The sequence below is a fragment of the Rhinatrema bivittatum genome, chromosome 6 (genome assembly GCF_901001135.1).
Source record: "Rhinatrema bivittatum chromosome 6, aRhiBiv1.1, whole genome shotgun sequence".
NCBI lineage: Eukaryota > Metazoa > Chordata > Amphibia > Gymnophiona > Rhinatrematidae > Rhinatrema > Rhinatrema bivittatum.
Window position 1 is genome coordinate 125,032,878 of NC_042620.1, and position 25,713 is coordinate 125,058,590.

At 41.7% G+C, this 25,713-nt stretch overlaps 1 protein-coding gene and 1 long non-coding RNA gene across 3 annotated transcripts in view; one reads left to right on the forward strand and one right to left on the reverse strand.

Annotated features, from left to right (window-relative positions):
• Nucleotides 1–25,713, reverse strand: part of ZNF385B (zinc finger protein 385B) — a 690,453-nt gene that overhangs the window by 406,732 nt on the left and 258,008 nt on the right. The window lies entirely within an intron of this gene.
• On the forward strand, nucleotides 811–18,749 carry LOC115093731. The gene is made up of 2 exons (XR_003857396.1): nucleotides 811–870; nucleotides 18,502–18,749. It is a non-coding gene; the product is annotated as an uncharacterized LOC115093731 (long non-coding RNA).

The following is a 25,713-nucleotide window of genomic DNA, read 5'->3' on the forward strand; positions in this document are numbered from 1 at the left end:
ACCCAAAGAAAGAAAGAAAGAAGTATTACCATGTAGTGCCAGACCAATGATCCATTGAGGCCAGCACTGTATCTCTGATGATGGCCAGTGCAGGTCACTTTTAAATACCAAGAATGGGAATGGACATCGAGCACTGATGGGAATGGACCACAGGTGTTGGTGCACCGATGCATTTTTCCAGCAGATGTTTGAGCTGGGCCCCATAAGCCATTGATATCTTCTATGGGGCATTGCTAATCTACACTTAAAGAGGTAATCCTCGAGGGATTGATCAGTAGGGGGTCAATGATCCTCTGACCCATCTGCTCCTCAGGACTTTGTGAAGAGAATGATAGGTGCCATTCCATCAGAGTTGTGGTAGTGCTTGTCCATGAGATTGTCCAGGAGACCCAGTTAAGGATGTGGGGATTTCTGCTTTCTGAGACTCCTGTTAATAAGGAGGAGGATGTGATTATCATGTCCAAGCGCTAAGATCTGAAGACAGCTGCTAGTCTGGGATGGCTGAAGCTGCCCTCAAGAAAGCCAAGAGGTTTAAGACCCATTTTAGTACCCTTGGTACTCTGGAAATGAAGGTGTATCAAGGGTTGTGCTCCATGTTTGCATAACCTTCTATCAGCCCTTCAGGGCCACTACATACAGAATCTGATGAAGACTACACAGTTATCAGACCAGCTACTTCAAAACACTATGGCTTTCACCAGTAGATGAGGTGCTGGAATGCAGAAAGCTCATAGTCTGACAGTTTGAATAGCTCATAAAGGATAGAATCTCTTGGTCAATAGGGTCAAGGAAGCAGTTTTTCAGTGTTAAGGCCACTGTGCACCTTTCTCAACTCACGCTTCAAATCCATCATCCACAGTCAAGGGGCTGGTAAGTGCAGAATTAAAGAATGAAATGAATCCCACCACCCCTTTGCATCCATTGGCAGCGGGGACCGCACTAGTATTCTGGGTAATAGAGTCAAAGAAAGCCACAGGCCACAGCTGAGCTAAGACCTTCCTGGAATGGGGCTTTGACTGGATCAGGGAGATTATAGCCTAAAATTTAGTGTCAGTGAAGGAGAACCTTACAGTTGAGAGGAAGCTGAGATTTTAAGTAAGCCAGTGGCCCAGAGTATCTTCAGGCATTTGGATTATCAGCATAATCAAGATAGTAGGCCTATTAGATACTCCTCCAAACTTCCCACAAAAAAGTAACGCTTGGGCAGCCTATCTGTATTAGGTACATCCACAAGAAGAGTTTTATTCTCATTTAGAGGCCCATGGAGTTGCTCCTGGTTCTAGGAAAAATGGGCCATAAGTGCTTCCTAGACCTAAGGAATGCTTGCTTACACATATATAGTTTCTGAAAGCAGAAAAGATGTCTATCTCAGATTCAAGGTAGAGAAACGCCAACTCCAACATCACATGCTGCCTTTTGGCCTTGTATCAGCACTCCAAGTATTTACAAAATGCCTTGGGGTGGTGCCTGTACGCCTACACAAGTTGGAGGTGCATGTTTTCTCTATCTGGATAATTGGTTGGTCAAGATCACATCTCAAATAGGGGCTGCAGAATTAATAAGAAAACCAATCTGGGTATTAGGATTGCTACAGTTTGTTACATAGTAGCAAAGTAATATAGTGAATAATAACAGATAAAGACCAAAATGGTCCATCTAGTCTGCCCAGCAAATTTATTTTAACAATTTTTATTTTTAAATTATTATTTTAAAGGTAGTAGCAAATGCCGCACCATGTAGACTACTCCCAAGCCTTCGGTTAAGGGTGGTAGCAACTATCGCTCCATGCAGGCTACCACCAAGCAGAAATGTGAATTTTAGGTGTAATAGTAAAGTTATCCCATTTGTTCATTTCCAGCAGGGATCCTCTGAGTTTGTCCCCTAATGTTGGTTCTGAGTCATCCCCCTTGCGGTTTTATTTCATTACCTCTAGTTCTACTGAACTTTTTTCGTGGAGAGGAAATTGTTTTAGGGCCTGGTGTAATATTTGTGATGTTGCCTTTTCATAGATAGGGTTGTTGCTTTAGTGCTGGCAGTTAGTGCTATTTTGGTATGAGAGGTCTACCATATTGTAATTGTAATTCAGTTTACTCACGACTATTTGAAAACTAAGCTCACACCCAAAGCATGATATAATAGGCTTAAATGCCATACGGGTTCCAAGAGTCAATTGTTTTGCAGTGTTTTCTTGTTGGCACCACAACATTGCATATAAATATAATGAGGCAGATATTCAAATGGCACTTAGCTGGTTAAGTCAGATAATATTCAAAACATAGGGGTAGATTTTAAAAGAAGCGCGTGCGCACATATACGCCCGATTTTATAACATGCACGCGCATGTTATAAAATCCGGGGTTGGTGCGCAAGGGGGTGCACAATTGTGCACCTTGTGTATGCCGAGCCGCGCTGGCTTCCTCCGTTCCCTTCCCCCTAGCTTGACCTTCCCCCCCCCTCCCCCCCCCCCCCCCCAGCCCTACTCTAACCCCCCTGGATCTTTATTTTACCTTTAGCGCCTGCCTCCAGGCAGGCGCAAGTTGCGCGCATTGGCTGATTGCCGGCACACAGTCTCTGACACAGTGGCAAATGGCTGCTGTGCCAGGAGCCACTGACCCTGCCCCGCCCCTTTTTTCAAGCCCCGGGACACGCATCCCCAGGCTTTACACGTGCTGCCAGGCCTTTTGAAAATAGGCCCAGCGCATGTAGGTCTTTGAAAATCTGCCTCTTAGTGAATTATCTATCTAAATGCCTTTGAATACTGACCTCTATGACTTTTTTTATATGCGTTTTTCTTACCATGAAATGTTTGATGATTGACTTTTTCTCATTACCAATTAATTCTATTATATTTATGCTTGAGCTGCACATTCTGAATCAATAAGTATAATGTTATGATATGCAATTTATGTATTTAGTATTATCTTTGAATGCATTTTTTGTATTGCTCAGTACTCTAATTGATTATGTATTAAAAATCATATATGCTTCCCTTGATCGCTCTCTTCACTAACATTTCTTCCTGATCCAGGGAATAGGATTGATCCCCTTTTGTGTTCTTTGCTATGTCAGCAGGACCAAAGCAGTCAGTCGTGTCAACATGTCCCTTAGATTCCACAATAGTATGCAAAAAAGCAGATGTCACTGCTTTAGTGATGCAGTGCAAAACAGATGCTCCAAATAGCAGCAGGGACCTCAGTGTAATGCAATGTAAGCCTCACCTCCTGAGTCCAAAACTTATTGTTTTGCCAAGGCGGGCAGGAAAATTATGCAAAGTTCCCGAGTCCTCAAATGCCTGTATATGTGGAGATAGCACAAGTATTTGTTTTTGTGCTGCAAAAAAGATAAGCAGGCCAGCTCAGGCAATATTCGGCTCTGTCCCCTTACCACTGTGCATAACTTGTTGCGCAGCTGTGAATATCACAGAATAATAACCTTTCACCTGGCTGTACAATACATATTTTCTTTAGCTTCCAAAATATCAGCAGGCTAGATTGTTCTCTGTTTTACTCTTGGATTTCTTAATGGATTTTGTGATTCGCTTGCAAGTTTCCCAGTATTCACTTCTGAGTCTACTTTCAGGATGAGTACTAGAGGACTAAAACATCCATCATACGGAAGTAATTTACAAAACCATTTGGGCCGGATTTTAAAAAGGCCCGGCGACGCGCATAAAGCCCCGGGACGCATGTTGAGTCCCTGCCATCACCAAAGATTTAAAAAAAAAAAAAAAAATTACTTATGGCCCTTCTCCAACCTGTTCCAATCCTTCTTAACCTCTTAGTTGCTTAAGATTTTCTTCACTGAGCAGAGGCAATTCCCCGGTTGCTCCTGTCCTGCCAGTGAGTGAATTGCAAATGGTGTCGAAAGGCCAAGGCCTGTGCTATTCTTAATTTCTGCCATGCGATATGGCACCAACCTGGGCACCATTTTCTTGTACTGAAGAAATGAACAATTCACCAGCATCAGTCTTCTGGAACCATGAGCAAGTCACCCAATGTCAAGGCAGGAGAGACTGCCCCATGAAGAAAATTCAAAGCAATGACGAGAATAAGAGGGTCCAGCAGGGTATCAAGGGGAACTGGGGAAGGATCGGGAGTCATTTCTTTCTTTTTTTTTTTTTATAATTGACAATTTTTATTACTATAAAACCACATTAACAATACATTGTCAACGAATAGTACTACTATCACATACATAATGACAAATTTCAGGAAACAGTTTGATAATATGAGCTACTAATGAATTACTGACTGCGGGAACTAGTCATCCTAATTTGTCTGTTACATGGTCCTACACCCCCCCCCTCCACCCTCCCCCATTCCGTAAACCCATACCCCATTCCCGCCCGCCAGTGTGGACCCTTCTGGTGTTGGCAGTCTTATTGTTTTAAAACAAAAATTAATGACATTTTGTTTATTTTCCTTTTGAAAACAAAATGAAATGAAACAGGAAATTGTGTTAAAGTTTCCCATTTTGTTTCCAAGAAATGCACTTCCTTACTGGATGCTATGTGCCTTCCTTTCCATATGGAACTGAAGGTCAATAATATTCCCAATGCTATCAAAATTAATTGCAAGGGGCAAACAGATTTTCCAATGTGATTCAATGGTATTATGGCCTCCCCCCACCCCACAAATGAAAAAGCACCCTGCATAAGTTGTTTTGCTCTCCAGATCAAATATTGCTGACAAATTAGGGTCTGCCATACAAAACTGTCCACATTGGGAGAGTTTTGTAAGCTTTCTATATGGTTAAAGATCTCTGTCTTGCAGGATTGAGACTGATGCTGGCACAGTCTATAGTGTGGGCATCATCAGACCTAGCTCTATTTAAATCCAGCCTGAATTGCGCTGCATATGATTAATTTGCAGCTGCCTTCTAAATAGGCTGAGCACTAAATTTAGCTCCTAGGCATATAGCTGTGCCATTCAGCACTGCCCCCAGAACGGCTAGTGTTGGTATTTTTAAATGAGCCCCCTCATCTTCTGGGAAGGCCACATCACCCGCTTAATGATGATTGGTTATAAAGGTATCAAGTAGTGACAGCTGAAAGAGAAGCTGGATAAAAAAATGGTCAACTTGGCAAAACCATGTGAAAACAGAAGCAAAATGAACCATTATGCTAAGCATCCCTATTACTGCTCTCCAAGCATCTCTTCCTATTTCATTTTTACAGCTACATTTGAATCAAATGATTGAATAAAAGCTAAACAGTTTTCTTTCATTGACTTGATTAAATGCTATTTCACTGGAATCAAATCTGGTAGATAGATGACACCTTTTACTGCAAACAGACATCTTTATCTGGCTAACTTTGCCTGGGTATGTTCCCTGGAATACATATTCGGGTAAGTACTGCTGAATGTCTGGCTAACGTTATCCAGGTAACTTTCCTCAGATAACTTTCCCGCTGACTGACTCACTCAACATGTACCTCAGTGTGTTTTGGGGACAGTTTTCATAGCTGTCAATTCTGCAGGTACTTTTTACCTGTAGATTTTGCATCAGTTCTCAAAAGGAAAAGCAGAAGCTTACTTTCCCTTTGAAGATTATTCTGGGGGGTGGCGAGAGAGACTGCAGAGATTTTACATCTGCTTATTTTGTTGGATCTTTGTTCTCTTCAAAACTACACTACAATGTAATCTACAACAAGGTTTCCTTCTCCCAGCCTGACCACACCCCATACTCTGCCTCCTTTTCCTGCCTGAGTAAAAGCACTCATATTTTACCAATAAGCCTTGATTCTTTTGACACAACTGCAACATCACTTTCCATTTTCATGGGGGGGGGGGGGGGGAGAGGTTTTGGATTCAGATAATAACCAACATAGGCCCTGATTTTACGGCTTGGAGTACTGCTAAGCAGACATAAGTGAGAAGCACAGGACTGCTTCTACGGCCAAGTCCAAAAGAAAAGGACAGGAAGCAGCATTCTGAATTTTCAAGAAGGCTCCTCACCCAGTAAAAGAGAAACCTGGGGGTATCCTGCATAGCGCGGCAGTTACTACCATCGGAAGCTTGCTGGGCAGACTGGAAGGACCATTTGGTCCTTTTCTGCTGTCATTACTATGCTACTATGTTTATTGTTGATCCCACAAGTGAACTTTTGTTGAAACTGAGACAAGCATGGCACATTTTGTTTGTAGCTATTTTCTAGCAGTGATGCAGTTGGAGTTAATAACAGCATTTCCCCCGAAGAAGAAAACATCATTTTCAAAACGCGGCCCATGTCAGGTTTCCTGAGGGGTATCAGCAGTCTTTGCAGATTCATATAAGCCTTTTTGAACACTTTTAAGTTGAACATTTTAAGTAATTAAAGCAGGATTTGCTCAGGAAGGATTGTGTTTCTGTTGCGTCCGTCGGTCTTCGACATCTTCGCCCCGCCTACCTCTCTCTACTTGTGGCTCCTCCCGTTCATCTTGGACTGATGGCTGCCACGGGTTCTGCTTGCTGACCTCTCTGGTGTCCCCGGACCAGCTATGGTGCTGTCTCCCACCATTCTCCTTCAAGGTACCTCTAAAGCGCGTGCACGCTGCCCTCATCTTTATTTCCATGTTGGCGCGAACCTCAGGGGCGACCCCTGTTCTGACGTCATGACTCCAGGGTATATCTGCCTACAACATTTGCTAGCTCGTTGAGTTAGCAACGGAATTCGTATGGATGGGATTCGCTCTCCGTTCCTCTGCCACTCAGCTCTAACTGGAACTCTTACTACCCTTCGGGGTCACTAACGGGGTACCCGCTCCTCGGGGGCCGCTCTGCTTCTTTCAGGTGCTATCAGGAAACTGGTACTCGCTCCTCGAAGGCCCATGTTCCCTGTGTCGCTGCCTGCAACCTCTACCTTCTACTTGGAAGAACTAACTACAGTCACCATCAGTGAGTATAGAAAACATCTCTCTCTTCAGTACTGCTTCGCCGGAATCAGGTACTCGCTCCTCGAGGGCCTGTCCTCTGCTCCGGTGCCAGACCTCTCGTCTAGTGGAACCTCTGCTACTGTTAGTGAGTACAACGCTACTGAGTCTCTCTGCTCTAAGGGATCAGGTATTCACAACTCGAGGGCCTGCTCTCCCATTCTACTTGGGACTCTGAATGCTAATTCTATTGTGTGCTCATAACTCTCAGTCTCTTTTCCACTACAGCACTGCCTACAGAGGATCCGCTGTTCCAGCGTCCTGTGAGAGACATGCCCAGCAGGGCTCTACAACCACTACTCACTACTGCCACCTCTGGTGATTCCATATATTGTTTAATAAAATATTCAATCTCTGTTTGTCTGTCTGGAGTTTAGCCTGACACTGTGGTCCCTCACGGGACTGCCCCCCATGGGCGTGGTCAGCTGCCACAGTGTCCAAGGATCCATCCAAACACCAATAACCATAACAGTTTCATCCTATTATAGCTATTACAGTCAGCATTTACAATTTTCTTTCAAAAAAATTTCCTTTGAGCATGAATGGAGGGGGAGTAATATGTAAATGGAAGCGTAAAGATATGAGCATTTCCTCTCACATGCTTTTTATTTTTATTTTGGCTTGTTTGGTTTAAATACCAGATTATTATCTGATAGTCCATCAGTTTATGGTATTTCATCTGTGTGTGGATTTAGTTTGGAAGCATCTATTTGGTTTGTCATCCAGCCTGCTCCACCATCAAGAGGGACTTCAAACTAGTGACATTGGGGTGGTTGAGTATTTAGGGGTAAAAGACAATTTCTGAAAGCTGTGTATGTCACTGTTTTTCTCCAACCTTTCTCTATTAGCATTCCTTATTCTTTACTATCCATATGATTATGTTGGTTGCCCTGGCTATCAAGCCATACCCAGTGTTATTTTTGCATTGCTTGATTTAAAATAAGAAAACTGCAAGTTTATTTTATACTTCATCACTGTACTTTTCCCATTTAATGTTCTGGTTGGATTTACTGTCTACTTACATAATACTAGTAAAACGGTTAATTACTGTTTCATTCTGGTGTGATGATTTCATCTGGTCTGTGGAGCCACAAGTGAGAGGTTGTTTGGAAAGGGCACTTAATTGTGGCATTGGGGTGACTAGGACCCTGTCTCATCCTCCACTCAGGCTATGAACCTAAAGATAAATCATATTAGTAAATATAATTTCTCATGTGGTATTCCTTACCCCAAGCATAGGGGTAATTCATAGTCCGGGCAAAGGAGGGGGCCACATACATATTTGAAAAACACGATTTCTTAAGAGTAATCATGGTTGTTGCATTGAAAGTTGTATGTCTCATTACATTGTATCAAGTTGAATTTTTACCAATGGTGCAAATGGATAAAGAGATCACAGAGTTGTACATGTGAGATACCTGTCCAAGATCAACCTATTATCTAAAAGAGTGGTGCTCAATCTGGTCCTCAGGGCCCCACCCACCCTACAAGGCACATACTATTACCCACATTGTACGGAGGCATTCACAAGGCAGGGTTAGGCAACAATGTGTGTAGTTTTGCATTTTGAAAACTATGCACTTTATTGTCCCTGGAAAAGCTTACTTGTAGAGGAAGCCCGTGTACATTTGTGTAGGTACTTTTCCCAGGATAATTTTGAAAGGGAAAGTATGCTCACACTTTTCTGTCTGGAAGCTGAAAGTTTGTGGATAAAAATATCCATAGACTTTACAATTATGAGAGCAGACACTATCTAAAATGATGGTGTTCGGTGCACATTTATAGTTTAGAAACTTTAATAGATGTGCATCTTCTTCTCCTCCTCCAACTAACTTATACACTGGATCGGCTGTTTTTACTTTGGCTAAAACTACATGCAGTGTGAAATTATAGGCATACTTCTAGCTGACTGAACATCTGCTTATGTGGATTCGCCATTCTACCTGCTTAAAACTCTTTTTTACCCCATACAGAGGGTAATTTTCAAAGCAATTTCCACAGTTAAATAGTGCCTTTAATAAAGTAAATGGCCCTTTAAAAAAACTGCACATCCTATGTGTGGCTAAACGTCCATGTGTAAGATCTCTATATATGTACTTTTTCAAACAGTGACAGCGCATGCTCCCAGAGCAGGTCTGGGGAAGATTTGCACTTATATGTGAACGTTTGCATTTCAAAAGTATGCACATAGGGCCTGATTTTCAAAAACATTTACACACTTAAAAATTGGGTTTTACACATGAAAATGCACTTTACCTGAGTAAGTGGGCTTTTGAAAATTGCTATAATATATGCCATTGAATTGTCCATAGTATTTACCCGCATAAATGCACTTTATACGGATAAATGGCCTTTGAAAATTGCTACCCTAGTAATTACATTTATACATATAAATCCTTTTCAAAATTACCCATACATTTTAAGGGAAACTACGCATTCAAATTAGCAGGTATAAATGTGTGTGGGCAGTTTGGATGGGATAATGTTCAATGGGAAATTATGCGCATATTTCCCTTTGAAAACTGGTGTAAAGTCCTCAGATGACTGCCTTTAATTGTATGCGGGCTGTTACAAAATTACTCCATAGTTCTCAACTAAGCCTTATTTATTTATTTAAAACATTTCTAGCCCGCTCTATCACCAGTTCTAGAAGATTGCATAAAACCAATCATAAATAGGAAAATTACAATAAACAACCTAGATGCACTAAGCCATGATGTTTTTTCCGCAGGAGGGGTCCCATTATCGCGGGAGGTGTTGCCACAATAATGGCCCATCCCCTGAAAAAAACATCACGGCTGTATCACTGCATTATTTTGTCTCACGGCAAAACAACCGCAGGGCAAATAACACTGCATTGGCTCTTTAGACGTGATGACGGCCATCTCTTTAAAGGGCATTCCAAAACATATTTCTGATCAAAAAAGAATAAAGGGGGTGCATGTGTGTGTGTGCGGGGGGGGGGAGGGGCTCAAAGCTGAACCCTTGCTCACCCTAGAGCCGCCACGTGAGGCAATCCTTACATGCCAACTGTCAGAAAATAGAAACACATTGCTCATGCGATGACAGCCACCCAAATCCCCAACCCAGTCACAAATCCATACGGGCGGATTTTAAATGCGGGCGGATTTACGCGAGCAGGGCTCTCGTGCACCGGCGCGCCTATTTGCATAGGCCGCCGGCGCGCGCAGAGCCCCGGGACGCGCGTAAGTCCCAGGGTTTTTTTAAGGGGGCGTGTCGTGGGCGGGGCCGAATGACGCGGCGTTTTGGGGGCAGGACACGGCATTTCGGGGCGGGACCGGAGGCGTGGTGCCAGCCCGGGGGCGTGGTCAAGGCCTCTGGACCAGCCCCCGGGTCAGATGACGGCGCGCCAGCTGGTCCGGGGGTTGCTTCTAGCAGGCGTAAATCGAGGGACAAAGGTAAGGGGGGGGTTTTAGATAGGGCCGGGGGGGTGGGTTAGGTAGGGGAAGGGAGGGGGAAGGTGAGGGAGGGGCGAAGAAAGTTCCCTCTGAGGCCGCTCCGCTTTTCGGAGCGGCCTCGGAGGGAACGGAGGCAGGCTGCGCCGCTCGGCAACGCGCAGGCTGCCCAAAATTGGCAGCCTTGCGCGCGCTGAATCCAGGATTTTATAGATAACGCCGCGGCTATGTGCGTATCTTATAAAATCCAGCATACTTTGGTGTTTGCACCTGCTGCCGGCGAACAAAGTACACGATCGGCGCTCATTTTTAAAATCTACCCATTGTTTTGTTTCCTTCCCCTAACCCCCTTCTTTCAATACATATGCCTACAAGGTTCCCCACTCTGCCCACTCCACTCCACCACCAAGGTAATGAAAAAATCATTGGAGAGTAGGGTTCCCACCCTCCCCTTCCACCCGTTATCCAAGTCTTACAAACCTTGTTTGGTTTAGTGAAAATCACCTCAGACTCCTTACCCTCAAATTTTCAAACATCACTCTGGTGTTGGGAACCTGGGGCACATCTAGCTCTTGGGCACAGTCAGCACCATTTTTCAAAATAACACCAACTTGATCTTGCCCCAGTCGAATGGTGGCCCTGGGATGAGCAGGGGGTCAGTTTAAATCCCCTCCCCCCCATACCTTTTTTCTTTTTGAGCTGCTTTTTTTTTCCATTTTGCATGGCCCTTTATATCTAATGATAGTGCCTTGGGACACATGTTAGGGTCCTGAGGCTCTCGCATTAGATTACTGATTTTTCCAGAGATATTAACTTTTCATGGCTGACAACTTTCTAAGTGGGCCACACTAAATTATTAACATTAATTGCCTATTAATGAGTGGCTTTGTATGCAATTTGCAAAATTCATGAATGCAAAGCAGTTCATTGTAATAAGGGAGGGAATCTGGGCAGAGCTTGGAAAAATATCATGTAATTTTGCAACGATAGGGCTTTATCATGCGATATATGCTGTTTAATGTACATTAGAGCCCTACCATGGCTTGATGCATCTCCCAGATTGTTTATTATTATATTTTGTTTTAGAGACTAACAGTAATCAATTAATAACAGCAAAACTAATAAATATCAGTACATAAATGAGCTAAAACAATATTCAATCAATTTAATCCAAAATAAAAATAAATAAAATAAAATAAATAATCCTACAGTCAGGAAAAAGATCTAGGCATCATAGTGCATAATAGTTTAAACTCGTCGGCTCAGTGTGCTGCAGCAGTCAAAAAATCAAACAGAATGTTAGGAATTATTAGGAAGGGAATGGTTAATAAAACGGAAAATGTCATAATGCCTCTATATCGCTCCATGGTGAGACCGCACCTTGAATACTGTGTACAATTCTGGTCGCCGCATCTCAAAAAAGATATAGTTGCGATGAAGAAGGTACAGAGAAGGGCAACAAAAATGATAAAGGGGATGGAACAGTTCCCCTATGAGGAAAGGCTGAAGAGGTTAGGGCTGTTCAGCTTGGAGAAGAGACGGCTGAGGGGGGATATGATAGAGGTCGTTAAGATTATGAGAGGTCTAGAACGGGTAGATGTGACTCAGTTATTTACAATTTCGAATAACAGAAGGATTAGGGGGCATTCCATGAAGTTAGCAAGTAGCACATTTAAGACTAATCGGAGAAAATTCTTTTTCACTCAACGCACAATAAAGCTCTGGAATTTGTTGCCAGAGGATGTGGTTAGTGCAGTTAGTGTATCTGGGTTCAAAAAAGGTTTGGATAAGTTCTTGGAGGAGAAGTCCATTAACAGCTATTAATCAAGTTTACTTAGGGAATAGCAACTGCTATTAATTGCATCAGAAGCATGGGATCTTCTTAGTGTTTGGGTAATTGCCAGGTTCTTGTGGTCTGGTTTGGCCTCTGTTGGAAACAGGATGCTGGGCTTGATGGACCCTTGGTCTGACCCAGCATGGCAATTTCTTATGTTCTTATGTTCTTAATGTGGTAATAGCCCCGGTATGAATAGAATCCATTCTATCACTGCTCATGTGACACAGAAGCCATACATAATCATACACCTGTAAGCAAAAATTGTCTATCACTGTAATTCCTCAAAAACCTAGGGGAACAATGAACCTTAGAAGTTTCCTAAACTACAGGGACATTCCATGTCAATTGGACCAATTTAGAAAATCATCCATGCTCGACCTCCTTCAAAATGAATACAATTTTATATGGATGTTTGCTAGGGCGTCAAACAAAACTATGCAATATTTTTCAGCCGGATGTCTATTGATTCAAGAGCCTGAGGCAGCTGAATGAAGGTCATTCTCAGAATACTATACTCCATGGAACACAAAATGGCCATTTTGTCCGGGCACTGCAGCCAAACAACCCCTGTTAGGGGCCTGAAATTTTGTGAATTATTACAATTTCTGGTGCTAAATTCCTGTGAAAAGTTTAGAATTTAACATGTGTTTGGCACCCTTTTTATGGGCCAGCAAAGTATATGAAAAATTTTACAAAAGAAATTTAAGGCCTACTCCTGACATATACTTTGATTCAGGCCATAACTGGCTCATGATGTACATCTAGGATTTTCACTAGGAGGCTTTGCAGCCAACTGGAAGGAAAGATGTAGTTACTTAAAGACATGATGTTACCTTTTTATGCAAATTTTCACCATTTTTTGGGTGCAAATATCTCTACTGTGTAGTTTTTAATTTTTTTCTTTCTAATTGCATTTGAAAGAACACCATTTATGCTACAAAAGTCACCCTGTTTCGTCTTGGACCCAGCCTTGCTTTGGTCAGAATTATAGTCCCAGAGACAAGCATCATTTGCATGTGTGAATGCACTATGTTAAAAAGAACCATCTTTGGCACCCAACTGTGAAACATGCAAATGAACTACAGATGTGAAAGTTTACAGTGTAGCTCAGTTTACTATGCTTACCACACTTTTAGCTTTTGACATGTATTATTTTAGACATATTTTCATAAATTTGTATGCTGATTAGTTACCGTGCATTGGTCAGAGGTGGGTGAGCCACTGCCATGTCAGCAAAATTGACAACCCTATCACCTAGGGACCACTCCCGACAGCCAGACAAAGTACCAGTCACAAGTTTCCAAGCTTTTATTTAAGCACAAAACAAAAAAATGCAATACACTACATACGAGAATTGCTTAAACTGCAGATTTCACAAAATTCTCTTTGTCTTTTTTCCTGCTTTGCACATGCTTTTGAATGTCTCATCAATGCATGACAAAGTGGCTTGTGAAGTCGTTATGGGTGCATCAAGGGTAGGAATAATGTGCTCTTCTGGAACCCAACAGGTTTCTCTACGGGGCAGCCAATAAAATGGCTTGGCAGGACCTTGTGGGTACAAGAAATTGACCAAGACATCATGACCCTCAATTGAGATTTTGCATATATGGCCAATCCAGCAGGAATTATCATAGATGCAAGCTAAATACTGACCAGGTTAGAAGCTGGATAATTGAAAGGCAGGAAAATATTCATAGTCATGTTCTAGAACACTTGCAATGAATGAGATGATGTCATTCAAAATTTTGCTAGTGCAAATTTTAGTTGCATTAATGGGCTTCAATTGATGATTTTCCCTTGGGCCAGCAACTGCATGACCTTTGCTAAACCTCTCATCCTGAACAGGTTTGATTGCTTCAATATCCTCCTTTGCACAAAGGAAAATTTGATACCAGGGACACTTAAAAGTCAAATAGATCCTTTCATGTCAAAATTGGGTTATTGAGGGATGTTATAGACTAGCATGAGCAGCTAAACATTTTGTGGTTCCTCCCAATCCCCTCACAGGGTTTATTTTCATGGCTGGTGCCAAATAAGTTCCATTCAGCTATAACATGAAAGTCATTACTATGATTGCAAAGACTAATGAAAATTTAAAGTTTTGTATTGAGCAGCAGAGCCATTGCTGAAGTAGTGAATATGCTCCAAAACAGGTTAAAACACCCTTCAAATGCTCAATGAGTGTTCTCAAAAACTTGTGCACAGCTATTCTTCTGTCATGATGTAAGCAGTCACTGATCATGCATATACAGACACATTGGACATCAGGATTGCGATAGAAACAATAAAAGGGTGAAGTGTTGCCTATTTTCCCAATGAAATCCTTGCACTGCATCCTAAACAATAAAGGAATAATTTGAAATAGTTTTATCAAGAAACATAAACCATCAGGATGGGCAAGGACTTGTCTGTCAAGGCAGTCATTATGCCAAAAAGAGCACAACAGTGTCACAGGCCAGGGCATGGTCCCAAAATCTCTGCCACAACACACTGCTAACATGACATTACCATAGTTTCTTGTGAAGGTGATACTTTTTTATGTTCAGACTTGCATGCAGTAAATAACACAGCATTATAAAATGTCCATAAAATGTCATTTATAAAAGTATATCGAAGCAAGACGTGTCATAAGCCATAAGCATGGTAAGCACAATAAGATTTGCTGTCTTGTAAAATTTCACATCTCTAGCTCATTTGTATGTTGCACAGCAGGGTGCCAAAGATGCCTCTTTTTAGCATAGCGCACTCACGCATGCAAATGATGCATATCATTGGGGCCTTAATTCTGACCAAAGCAAGATTAGGTCCAAAATGAAACAGGGAAACTTTTGTAGAAAAAAAGATACTCTTTCAAATGCAAAGAAAAGCTTTAAAAACTAGAGATGTGCATTCGTTTATCACGAATTAGGCAAATTCACCGAAATTGCCTAATTCGTAGTGGTTCGGGGGACCTGAACCACGAAACGGATTTTCCCGAGCTTCGGGGAAAATTGTTTATCGCGTAGTGCGGGGGGAGGGGGCACATTTATTTAAAAAAAAAAAAAAACCCAAACCACCCCAACCCTTCAATTTTACTTTCTTACAACCCCCCACCATCCTGATCCCTCCCCAAGACTTACTAAAGTCCTGGTGGTCCAGCGGGGTCCCGCGAGCGATCTCTCCCTCCATGCCATCGGGCTGTTGGGCCTGCTATGAATCAGAATGGCGCCGATGGCTTTTTGCCCTTACAATGTCACAGGGGCTACCGGTGCCATTGGTCGGCCCCTGTCATGTGGTAGGAGCACAAGATGGCGCTGGCCGTCCATTGCTCTTACCATGTGACAGGGGCCGACCAATGACACCGGTAGCCCCTGTGACTTCGTAAGGGCAAAAGGCCATCGGCACCATTTTGATTCGTAGCAGGCCCGACAGCACGGAGGGAGAGATCGCTCGCGGGACCCCGCTGGACCACCAGGGCTTTTAGTAAGTCTTGTGGAGGGATCGGGATGGTGGGGGGATTGTAAGAAAGTAAAATTGAAGGGTTGGGGTGGTTTTTTTTTTCCGCTACAGGGTTTTTTTTAAATTCATTTTTCATGGTTTCGGGTTCGGGTTCCAGGCTTCATTTTTGCAGAAAAAACAACCCGTGGGTTTTCCCACGAAGCGTCTGGACTGAAACCCGACCCGAGCCAGAAAAAAAAAAGCTCATCTCTATTAAAAACTATAGAGTAGAGATATTTGCACCTGAAAATTGGCAAAAATTTGCATAAAAAAGTGACATCGTGTTTTTATGTAATTATATCTTTGCTTCCAGTTGCCTGTAAAGCCTCTTAGCACAAACCTTCTACATACATGCTATGGGCCATGACTACTGATCTAGTCAGGGCTTGAATCAAAGACCAAATCAGGAGCAAAGAGGACTCAAAGTAGGCCTTATACTTCTTTTGTAAATTTTTCACATACTTTGCTAGCACTTAATAAAAGAGGCAAGCTCACAATTATGTTCCAAACTTTGCACTGGGACTTACCACCAAGGGTTGTACTAATCCACAAAATTTCAGGCCCCTGAGAGGTGTTTGTTGGGCTGCTTGTACCTGAACAAAAATGTCCATTTTAGGTTGCATGGAGCATGTTACTCAGAGGTGACCTCCATTCAACTGCCTCTGTCTCTCCAACCAATGGAGATCCAGGTGAAAAAATGTAGTATGGTTTTGTATGAAATCCTAGAGAACATCCGTGGACAATTTTGTTCGATTTGGAGGAGGTTGTACGTGGACCCCCTGGTCCACGTGATATGGAAGGACCCTACAGTACACAATCCTAAAAGCAAAAATTACCTGTCATTGTAACTGAGCGTTTCCTCAGTACAGAGTGCACACTTAAGTGACGGGTACATGTTCGGGCTATATCAGTAGCAGGACCAGGGCCTTGTAATGCTGTGCTGGAAGAACTACACATATCCCATGATTTAAAAACTTTTTAAAAGAAGGAGTTTAAAAATGCAAAAATTTCAGGACACGTTATGGAATTAAGATTCATGGAGTAGGCTGAGATTATGTTTGTGTAATGTTGTACTGCTGATTTTATGTATGTTTTAATATTGTGACCTGCCTGATCGAACTGGAAGGATGGTATATAAATATGGAAATAAATAAATGACTGCACCACAGAGCAGAATGTAAATAATTTTATTTAGTTAGATTTATATTCCACCTTTAGGCACTTCAAAGCAGTTTAGGTATTGTAGGCATTTCCCTTCCCCTAGGGGGCTTACACACTAATCTCAAAACTGAGTTGAATCGTGAAGAGAGACGGCCTGGAGCCTTCCTACCCGTAAGAGAAGTTAGCTGCATGCGGTTGTTTTGGAGAATTTATCGATACTGGGTCCCAGCTTTGCCTGTTTACCGGTACCATTACAGCAGAATGACAGCATAATTGGCCGAATGAGCCTGGGTTAAGCTGCGTTGAATAGTGGAATTATGAGAGACTGATCTGATGGGGAACTGTGGATGTATATCGCAATTTGAGATTAGTACTCTATTTGAACAAGAATTTGTCCCCAAGGAGATTAAATCGTGTTAAAAGACTTCCCCTGAAGAAGCCCTGGGTGGGGCGAAACAAGGCACCTTGTTGGGGTGAACATCGATGGAATAGGGGGTAACAGTATTGGATTGGACTATCATATATATGTATGAAAATATGTAATGTGAATATAAAATATGTAATGTGAATATTATGAATTAGAGGTTAAATACGAGTTAACAGTGTTGGAATCTTGGGGATGGAATAGAGTGGACATATGAAATGTATTAAATAATGAATGTATACTGAAATACTAATTGGATTTATGTGGGGCTTAGATTTTATGTGTATGAATGAGTGTGAATGTGGATATGGGATATTAAAGATATTGGGATATTAAAGGTATAGGGATATGATATGTTTGTAGAAGATTATAGTATGATATTATCTGATGTAAATATGACATTTCCACAGCCACAAGATGGATTAGGTTTCTCATCTCGGCTGATTATAATGTATATTTTATGTTTATTGGATAACATTGATAAAGTGCAATATAAATTAATAAAAAATTTGAAGAACATTATGCTCTTTTTGTATGGGATTATGCAATGCATATGGTGTGAAATACAAGGTATTGTAGCATTATGTAAATGTATGATATCAAGCATTTTTTGATTCCTATTAGGTACTTGGGTACACATCTCTTGGCCCCACCTAGGAATGCCCACCCCCGCCCACATTCAACCCCTTTTTTCTCCGTTGCAAGATATTCATGCACTGGGAGTTATGTGCGCATGTGGGCAGCCTATAAAATTGGGTGCCCATGCACATGTGCTACATGCACGCACATATCCTGATTTTGGTAGGTACCCAGCTTTTTAAAATTCACCTTAAACTCATTAGAAAATAGAAAATAATGGAACATAACAAGGAATATCTATTTTGCCTAAAACTTATACACTATGTATATACCTATTACTTTCCCTGCTAATTATTCTGATTGCATTGATGAACGCCCTTGTAAAAACTAACATGTACATATGTATATAATTCACGTATTATCTACTCCTGTCCTTGTTTACCCCCTCCCTGTTAAAAAATGTTATTATTGTAAAGCTGTTGCTCAGTTATGTTACATTGTGAACCGAGGTGATGTTTTGCAAATGTGCCTCGGTATATAAAAAACCCGTAAATAAATAAATAAATAAAATGTAATATATAGGGCATGTATATGCCTGAAAGCTAGCTTTAGGATCAGTGCAGTGGGTACTTAACTTTATCCTGAATCTCTTTATATAACTTGCATCCTAGTATTTTTCATCCAATTAATTCCCTAGCACAAGACTGGCCGAATGGCCCAGCTGCAGCACAGAATACTACAATTCAAGAGACTGAATTTCAAGTCTTACTTGTATTGAAGTGCAGTCAGTTACAGTTGGAGTGAGAGAGCTGTGAAAGCAAGTCTCAGAAGTAGAATTAAGGATCACTACCTTGGCAACAACTAATGAACAGATCTGAAGAAGTAGTGTAAGAAGCGGAACAGCACCACAAGAACACATTTCTAATAAATTGTTTTGTGTGTACAGCCATTTGTGATATTGGGGGTTCTTTTTGAGTGATTGCAGACTTGGGGAATCCATTTTTTAATGAATTTTTGTGAATGTTTTCATTGGATTACCATAAAAGATACAATGATCCATGAGCTTCTGAAAAAAATATAGATCTTTTTTCAGAGGTGGCACATCTGAAGAAGGAACCAGGCGGTCCTGAAAGCTCATGGATCTGTACATCATTTTTTCAGTCCAATAAAAAGTATTACAACCTACAAAGCTGATAGTTTGTCTAGGATCAATGTGGTTACAAGAACAGTACACTGTGAAATCCCTGTGAAAGCCATCTGGCATTCACCTAAACATGCAAATCACTTCCAAAGGCTTTCCTGTTATTTGATATTTGTACTGAAAGAAGTTCAAAGAAAGTTCATTTATATTTACCTCATTCATATTAATTTCTAGTGGTGTGCATTTGTTATGTTTTTGTGCACAGGTAAATTATTTCATGCACATAAAATTGTATTTACGGGCATGTAAATAGGACTTTACACAAGTGAAGTTAGAAACGAAACATGAAATGAAAAATTTTAAAAAGGAGAAAAGTGAAACCTTTTTTTCAATGTACACCCTTATACATTTCTCACTTTTATGATTTACTAGATATAATTGAAATAGTTAGGCTGGATATAAAAGACTGGCAAGCAATTTGAAAACAAATCCCATCCTCCACCCCATGCAAAATAATGAGCACTTTGTATCTTGTATGAATTTTGTGTCTGTCTCAGATTTAAGGCACTCTAAAAAATCTCACCTTACAATTAGTACAGATTAGAGCATGGTACAAAAAAATTCACAGATGTGATATAAATTATTTAGCCTGTGTAATTTTGAAACAGCAATAGTTTTGCTGGGGAAACTCTGTGCCAAAAATATTAAAATTCTGCACATCTCCCCCACCCAGGCCATTCTCAACATTCTCTTCTCGCCCTATCCCATCCCTATCAGTCTTTATCCTTTTAGTTTATCCCTGCCAATCTATCTCAAACCCTCATTTTTACCCCACCACCCTGTCACCACTACTCCCTTTCCAGCCCACCCCATCTCAAGTACTCTCTCTCTCCCTATTCACCTCACCTAATTCTAGAACCCCTCTCCCTCCTCCACTTCACCCCAGCCTCAATCGACATAAAAACATAAGGACATAAGAAAAGCCATGTTGGGTTAGATCAATGGTCAACTGAGCTCAGCATTCCTTTGTTGACAGTGCCAATCCAGATCATTTTGAAAGATCCCTGAAGATATTAATGAGAAGATTCTCTCTCTGTTGTTCATTCCTAGGACTAAGAATCCATCTGCCTGTTACTAATTGTTAATAGACTTGTCTTCCAGAAACTTGTCAAAACCAAATTTTGACCCAGCTATAAAATTAACCTTGACAATATACTCCAGCAACAAATTCCATAGCTTAATTGTGCACTGACTGAAAAAAAACAAACAGTGCCCCTTGCACTGTTTCCTGAGTAACAGTAAGCCTGTGTGGGTTGGAGGGGGCAGAGTCCCACAGGACATTGAAAGCGTGATGGGAGGTTGGAGGGTCTGGGGCTACATTTCTGTTTTTAAAGTGTTACTGCTACTGCTGGAACTGGAGTGGAGGACTGCTGAAGCTCAGGGGTAAGGGGGAGGATCAGAAAGGAGAAGAAATAGAGGCAATCTGGGATCCCTTGCCCTCTCTCCTTCAAATTTCCTGTACTTCTTTTGTCTAATGACTTCACTGCAGTGGGGAATTGGTTTCAATGACCCCTGCCCCCTGCTGCCTATGGGCACCAAAAATATAAATCCAGCCCTGGGTGAATGCCATCTGGTTCTGGTGATCTGCTACTATTTAGTTTGTCAATCTGCTCTAGTACCTTTTCTAGATTTATAGTGATTTGTTTCACTTTATTATTTTTCAATCTTATTACATCCAAATACACCAGAAGACTGAGGTTGAATTATTTTTCATTCTTATATTTGACCAGACAATGATTCATTTCATACCCATTCTAACATTTTAGCCATGGCAATAATAATGCTACAAATGAAGATTTTGCTATGGCAAAATAGGAACTGCACAAAAAATATTCTCACAGGAGCAAATTTACTTACGGCAAACCAAATATTTTTCACACTATCCCAAATATTTTATTTTTGAAAAAAGAGAAAAACTATGAGTAGGATGAATGATTTCAAATTATTGGGGCTTTTATACAGGAACTTTGCAAAATAGAAACTATAAAACCTAAAGTAGCTTATGATAGACAGCAACGTACAATACTACTTTAATCTTTTAAGTATTTTTGTACTCTGTATGACTCTTTATTCCACCTCTTTATTACAAATTTCCAGTTTGAAATGATGAATAACTAAAAATGGCTGGCTAATCAAAGTAAAGAACACTAGAAAGGTCAAAAAAGAACAGTACCATATTTCATAGTTCTTGTAAGAAATATTGTTAAACATGAACAGCAAATGAATCCAATCTTGTGACAGATTGCACTGAGCATGGAGAATGCCAAAACTGAAACCTATTCTTATTAATTTCAGAATGAAATTTTGCCCTCTTTAATCATTGTAAATACAAAGGTGTCTAATATATGCATGTGTATTCTACAGCATTGTGAAAGACAGAGGGGCCTATTCAATAAAATGCGCACAAAACCAATTTTAGAATGGACTCAAAGATATTTAATGGACATATTAAAAAGACACTTGGGGTAGATTTTAAAAGGTACATGTGGGCGTCCATGTGCGCGTGCTACCCGGTGCACACACATGGACGCCTGATTTTATAACATGTGCATGCATGTTAAAAAATCAGGGGTCGGCGCGTGCAAGGGGGTGCACATTAGTGCAACTTGTGTGCGCCGATGCTCGTGGCCTTCCCCGTTCCCTCCCAACCCACTAATCTAATCTTTCTACCCGTCCCCTAACCTTCCCGCCCCCTAGCCCTATCCTAAACCCCCCCCCCCCCCCGACCTTTATCTTACCTTTGTGCCTGCCTCCGGTCAGGCGCAGGCTGCCGGCGCCGGCAGCCTGCTAGCACGTGATCCCCCGGCACAGCGGCAAATGGCCGCTGTGCCGGGAGCCTCTGACCCCCACCCCCGCCCCCCGGACCGCCCCAGACCGCCCCTTTTTTGAGGCCCCGGGGCTTTACGCATGTGGCGGGCCTTTTTAAAATAGGCCTGGAGCGCATAAATCCTCCGGATTTACGCGCATAGAGCTTTTAAATCCGGGCCTCTATGAGTTATCCAACAATACATTGGCTAAACAGAGTAAGCATGCTATTTGCTAAAGGTATGCTAAATAGCTTGAGCATATTAAACAGTAGAGATGTGAATTGGAACCAGAATCGGTTCGGATTTCAGTTCCGATTCACAGTTAAGAGTTTCAACAGAGCAGAAAACTGACCATGACTGGCATTTAGAACCATCTGTCTTATGTCAAAGAGTGATCTGAGAAAATATGGCTGGACCCAGAACATAAGAAGATAAGAAATTGCCATGCTGGGTCAGACCAAGGGTCCAACAAGCCCAGCATCCTGTTTCCAACAGAGGCCAAACCAGGCCACAAGAACCTGGCAATTACCCCAAACACCAAGAAGATCCCATGCTGCTGATGCAATTAATAGCAGAGGCCATTCCCTAGGTAAACTTGATTAATAGCAGTTAATGGACTTCTCCTCAAAGAACTTATCCAAACCTTTTTGAACCCAAGATACACTAACTGCACTAACACATCCTCTGGCAACAAATTCCAGAGCTTAATTGTGCAAGGAAGAAACTAGATGCCCTGTCTCAGAGGAGCACTGGCATCTGACCATGCCCCCTTATAAGAGCACCCTGTGATGTAGGGATCACAATGGCTGCACCACACTGTCTGTCACTTGCCTCAAGGCTCATAGGAATGAGCTCTGCATTCAAATCAAAACAATTGGTTAATTGAAAAAAAAAGCTTTGGAGGCTCAGATTGCTCTTAGTTGGGTGAATGAGCAGACTAGATAGGCAATATGATCTCTTTGTGCCATCACATATCCATGTTTTTGTGTTTCAGATCAAGTCTCTGAATGTTTAACATGGTTTTTGATGACAGAAACATTGTCAATGACAACAAATACCATTTTCTATTGCTTGGAAATACATTTGTCTTGCATAAAGAAAGGTGAATTTATTGTTGAAGTGCTCAAGTGTGTCTTCTCTGTTACCTCTTCATCAATATATCCCTCCCTCCATGGCTCCCCTGCCTTACTAGCATTCTGTGAAAATGTATTTTCTCCCTGGAGACAGAGGGTAGGGGAAGGATTGGGGAGGCTTATTGGTTAATCACTTGCTATGGGATGCCCTTTTGTGACTAAACCAGGGAGTAAGTCTGGAGCCACACAGACACTATTGTTCAAAATGAAGGCTCAAAATGTATACAGTGCTCAGTGGCAAGACTAACTGCAGCAGTGATAGCAATGATTATGAGAATCATACCAATACTTTGAAACCTGTCCATTTCCAAACTAATATGAAACCTCTGTGCCTTGTACTTTCTGAGGTCTAGAGCAAGCTTGAATAATCTCTGTGATGTGTCACATTTTATCTGAGCAGACATGCTTGAGGTGTGAATATATGTATGTGTGTAAGAATTCCCTCAAAAAGTGTGTGCTAGCTTTGGTTTATTTGGGCAAAGTGTAATATGTATTTATCCTAGAGGGCCTATGGTACTATTGTACAGTATCATCTCTTGTCCATGGTCTTCATTTTTCAGGTTTTCTGTTTCTAGTTGCTGATCCCCTCTCAAGACATGCTTAATTTAACGTGCTGAAACTATTTTGCTTGACGTCACTAAGTAATGTGCTCTGCTCATGTAAATAAGCTAACACAAGATCCTAGCAGGTAGTAAGTAGCATCCAGTTGTGGGAGGAGCCAAGATGGCGGCTTAACTGGAGCATTGGACGCCTCATTGGAAAGTTTTCTTAAACTTGTTACCTTTGAATTCTCTAACGCCTCCAAAAAGGAAGGGGAGAGTAAGAGTTTATCCCTCGAGCTCTACTCCACCCCTGGAGCAGAAAACAATCTTCCAGTAGGGGTGTGCATTCGTTTCCTACGTATTGGTAATCCGCAACGTATAGGGCCATATTCGTTGTATTCGTGGGGAAGCAAAATGTATCGCGATTCCCCATGAATATAACAAATCTTTGCCGAATTATTCGGCCATCTAAAGGAGCAGATTTAAACAAACCCCTACCATCCTGACCCCCCCGAGACTTACCAAAACTCCCTTGGTGGTCCAGCGGGGGATCCGGGAGCCATCTCCTGCACTCACGCCCTCGGCTGCCGGTATTCAAAATGGCACCGATAGCCTTTGACCTTACTATGTCACAGGGGCTACCGGTGCCACCGGCCACCCATTGCTCCTACCATGTGACAGGGGCCGACCAATGGCACCAGTAGCCCCTGTGACATAGTAAGGTCAAAGGCTATCGGCGCCATTTTGATTACTAGCAGCCAAGGGCATGAGTGCAGGAGATTACTCCTGGACCCCCCCGCTGGACCACCAGGGAGTTTTGGTAAGTCTCGGCGGGGTCAGGAGGGTGGGGGGTTGTAGTTAATTCAATTTTAGCCGGGAAATGAATAAGAATTAACGCATGAACGTATCAGGGGGCCTCCTTGCCGAATGCAACGTATCTGCCCCCCAATGAATACAAATCTTGAATGCAACATATGGCATCCCTCTGCACATCCCTATCTTCCAGTGCACCGGAGCAACATTGCAAGGAGGGACAGGCATTCCGGCTCTTGAGGAGGGCGGAGGAGAACCCCCCTCAACTTCAGAGGAGTTTTCACAGATTCCTGTGGATGAAAGACTGCCCTCTGAAACGCGGTGAAACATACTGCCATGCCTCGCCCTGAGTCACGAAGTTAGACTTCAGGATATGGAGGTCAAGGGACCAACGTTATGCGATTCACCCGTGTTTAGCCCGTTGGAAGCCAGCAAAGAAGATGGCGGAGGGCTGGAACAACAGGGAGTGGAGGGCCTGAATGTGAATGGAGAGAGGCCTATTCCTAGATCCCAGGTGAGCCAATATTTGTCAGCTTTGGTTCAGAAACCAGTGGTAGTCACCTTGGACTTCTTATGGGATCTTTGTTTTTTCCTTTATCTAGTTATTTTACCCCTGTTCGATGTAAACCATCCTGATATGGTATTTTAACCATGAAGGTCGGTATAGAAAAATGTTAAATAAATAAATAAATAAATCTTACATCCTCTATGATAAAAATGTTTTCGGAATGTTCAAAGAAAATAAATAGGATAACCCAACAAATTGAAATTATCTCAAAGAATAATGAAGTACATCAACAAAAAACTTTGGGAAAGTTTAAGGCTCTGGAAACAGAATTACATCATGTGAAGGAAATTCAGTTGGTTATTATTCAAGATTGTGGAGCTATGAAGAGAAAAATGGAATATATTGAGAATGCGTTAAGACACTTAAATTTGCGAGTTATAAATTTTCCAAGAGAGGTGGGAGAAATTCCACGAGTTACCATCAGAAGATATTCTTTGAAGTTCTGGATTTTAGAAATGAATCTGCTCTCCCCCTGGACAAGGTATATTTCCTAACTACTCGCATAAATTTGCAAACTCAAGCTATTTCTGTTGATATGGGAAATCTAAAGGCGATGTTAGAATCCTCAGCTTATCAAATATCCGAGAGAGCCACTTTAATGATATCCTTCTACACCGAAAAAGACCTAAGTATAGTAATGAAAAGTTACTTTAAAAAATCCAAAATCATGTTTATGGGTCAAAAAAATCAGAATGTTTCCTGAACTGACTAAATCTACACAGGAAAGAAGAAAGGTTTTCTGGCCTTATGGCAAGAGGCTCTACCTATAGGTGCAACCTTTTTTCTAAGGGTTCCCATGCAAATGCACTGTTAAATACAACAGAGATAATTATGGTTTTTTTTTT